The following is a 3,866-nucleotide window of genomic DNA, read 5'->3' on the forward strand; positions in this document are numbered from 1 at the left end:
TTCCCAAGGGGGTGGGAAATGGCCAACAGGGTGAAGTGGCCCAGGCAAATATCACCATCCTGCTTCACTCTCTGAAATAATTAAAGCAAAACTTTCCTGCTGCTTTCTGCTCCAGCTAGTTAATGTATGTGAGCAAACTCCCATTTACATATACATCCTGCTTTGCTTGTGCAAACTTGAGTTTGCATGGACACTTCAAGGTTTGTTTTGTCCAGTTGTGTTTGCACATATCTGAGCCAGGCACAGGGTTTGAAATGTTTGTCCCTTGACCTTTTTTGCTGAGAATACAGTTCATCTTAGCAAAAAACATCCCATTTTTTAAGTACTCTAAGTGGATGGAATAGGCTGATACCAAAAGCATTGCTTTAGTCACTGTAACATCACTTTCATGATGCTATAGAACAGATAAAATACATTTCTTGATTATCATTAATGAAATTACAATGGAAGTTTCTGTTTTCCAAAGATGAAAATGTATTTGCTAATTCACTGCTCCAGGGCTACAAGCATGCAGTGGTTCTAGCAAAGAAACCAGCAAATTACACAAAATAGAGAGCCAAAGGGTGTTAGGACCACACAAGTGTACCTTGTTAGGACTGGAAAGGGTTACCTTTGTGCCATTCCCTTTCTCATTTACAATCATTGCCCCTAGAATGGATTCATGTTGTGCCATTTTCTCTTCTAGCTACAATAACAATGAAGTTTTCAAATCCCCATCCCCTCTTTGATTTGATGGTCATTCCTGTTCCTTCTTTTATACAGTCTGGCAGCCTGAACAGTAAAATCACCAATGAATCAAAATACTCCTTTTCTTAGGGAAAACTTTTGTTCTCCACTTTTTTTTTTTTTTTCAACTTTCACCTTTTGCTTTCACCATACCTTCCAAAGAGAGCCCAGGGGGGAACCACCCAGCTCCCCTGAAGTGACCCCAAACTTCAATCTTTTCTTCTGCTGCAGTGATTCCCACTCTCCATCAGGTGGCATTAGTTCAAATTCTATCTTGGAGCAGCTTGGTCCAGTGCCTGTTTCCCATTAAAGTCCTTCTCCGAGTTTGCTGGACCGTGCCTTCTTTCACTCCTTGTTTCAGACCTGGATGTTGCCCATCTGTAGAGCTGTTAATTCTGTAGGCTTGCCGGCATTCCCTGCCAAAAAATGCCTTTGCAAATGTATACCATTTGGATTAGTAAATAATCTTTTCAAATACAAAATTTCCTGTGCGTTTCTGTAGTTCCTTTCAGTGCATAGAAAGAACTGTGCATGCACATGGGTGATAGAACATATGTGTATAAAACTAACAAAAGAACAATAAACCATTGCCCAACATTATTCCCTTTGTTTCCAAAGAGTAAAGATATTAAAAAGGTGAAAGGGAAACATTTCCTTATCTCATTCCTAAATAATCTCCAATAAAGAAGAAAGTGATTACACAAATCCAGAAAAACCAGTTGTTTCTGTGTTGTTAATTCTGTAAAAGACAGCATTATGTAATAGACAGTTGGGGTACAATACACCCTACCTTCCTATGAAAAATCTTAAAAAAATATTACTGCAAAATGTGACCTAGAAGATTCACAAGTTCCCTCAAGATAAGCTGGAACCTGAATGAGATGAAATGGGAAAGCCAAGGTGAAGATACAGAAAGGGGCAGGCTGGCTGAGGACTGCAGCTTGCTCCAGAGGCTGGGGAAGCTGGAGCTGGCCATTCTAAATTAGGGTAAGGCAGAAACAGTTTTCAAACATCTATATCTCCTGTTTACATTTAACACAAAAAATAGTCTTTCATTTCAAATGTTAAATTTCTTAAAATGCCCTGGAGTTTGCCTTGGTGGGAAGGGGCATCAGGGAGAGCACTAACATAAGGAAAAAATAGTGAATCTCTTCCATTTCTCCTTAGACTATGGGAAGAATTAAACACAAGACTAACAAGGGAAAAAAACAGTTATGAAAACAACAGATCAGTGCTGTCCTTTGCTCTAAATATGCACTATGTTTACTCTCTCCTCTTCCTGGAATTTTATGCAAGTCTTTTCTTTTTAAGTCAAAATCCCCTAGTTCTTATAGTCAAAGGACCACCAAAGTATATCATCTTTATGGCTTCAGGCAGACTGTGGTTTCTGCTGATATTCCTGTATCTCAAGCACAGCGGAGGTCTTCCTCTGGAAAAAAACTCTTTCAAAACCTGCATTTACACTGATGGTTTTTTAAAACCACCTCAGCTTTGACCTAGTAGCTATGGGAGTGCAGGTTCTGCCAGCAGATGATACTGTAAATATCATATTCTAAAGAGACTAAATTTATGACAATGATCTGTCTGAGCCTTCATCTCTCTGTCTCTCAAGCTTGTCCACTGTCATTTTGGGATCTATTAGCCAATGTCAATTAGAAAAGTGTAGAAGTCAATCAGATGTACTGGTGCTCTGTCCTCCCATGTAGGTGCAGGGCTGTAAAGAGGATGACCTGATCACATCCTTTAACTTTGTGTATTTCTCAAGAAATGGAATGAAGGCAAGGGCAGAGATTTCCATAGCAAAGAAAAAAAGAGCAAAACATGAGAAGATCCAGAGAACTGTGAATGACCAGAGGCAAAGGCCATCATTTTCAGCAACAACACTGTCCTCTGTTACGAGATTCCAGCATAAACAAGGCTGACACACATCATTCTGGCAGTCTGCACTTCTCAGGATTCACTTTCATTTACTTGTACAGGATTTCCCTCAATGCAAAAAGTAGCATTACCTCCTTTTCTTGTCCGATGGGCACAGTGCCTGTACCCTCAGGATGGTGAGCTCCAGCAGTGCTGCTCCAATCTCAGCAGCATCAAGTGGCTCAGATCAGCACCGTGGCAGGGGACACACGTCCTCCCACCCCATGGAGACACCCCCAATAACTGCTGGACCTATTACCTATACTGATAGTACAGACAATAAAGAAAACCTCTAAGTATGAAGGTGATGGTCTCAGTCTTGTTCCTGAATATTTCTAAAAGCATCAAGTCCCAAATCAAGGTGTTTGAAGGACTCAGTGCCTGTTTTGGAAAAGCTCTTTAGCTGGGGGTTTCTTTCTTCTTGAGCTCATGTATAATGGCAGCTCTCCATCCCTAAATCAAATATATAGCTTAAACTCATTCTGAGAATTAGTTCTGAAGACAAAAGGTCTGCTCATTCTATTACAAACTGGGAGACTGTCTGAAGAAGCAATCCATTGCTGAGGCAGATTAGTGGGGAGTAATATGCATTTGTGACTCAATAAATTTTACCTTTGCCTAAGAAAGAAAAAATATAAAAGCTTGAGGGCTACTTTCTGCATATGCAATCACTTACTCATATTTAATAGCAATTAGAAAAGAGAAAAAAATTGAAAATTTTACTGCAATTTGACAACTTTTGCTAAAATTTCTGTGCATTGAACTGCCACGATCTATTAAATTGTACATTGCCTAAACCCACTCTGTCCTGCATTAATTACAAAGGACAAATCAGATCTTGAAAAATGTTTTAGCAAGAGAAAATAGACAATACCAAAACTCCCAAAAACTCTTGTGATCTTTTTATAATGACAGCATCATTTCAATAATGATTTTAAACTGGTAACATGAAATTGGCAGGTTGTGCTGAAAAACAACAATGCAAACAGAAAACCACCCCTCCTTATGGCTTTTCATTTGACTGCCAAAAAATGAAATTTCTAAACAAAACTATGGGAGGGGATGAAAAGGGTTACAACAAAATTTAAACTCATCTTAATAACATCAAGTAGAAATTTTTCCTGTTGCTATTCTAGCTCCCCTCAGGGTTATTACCGATTTTAGACCAGCAAGATTGACTCACCTACACTGTTCTCCTGTATTTGGTTGAGGCAATCACATAT

Source organism: Parus major, chromosome 4 (assembly GCF_001522545.3).
Source record: "Parus major isolate Abel chromosome 4, Parus_major1.1, whole genome shotgun sequence".
Classification (NCBI taxonomy): Eukaryota; Metazoa; Chordata; class Aves; order Passeriformes; family Paridae; genus Parus; species Parus major.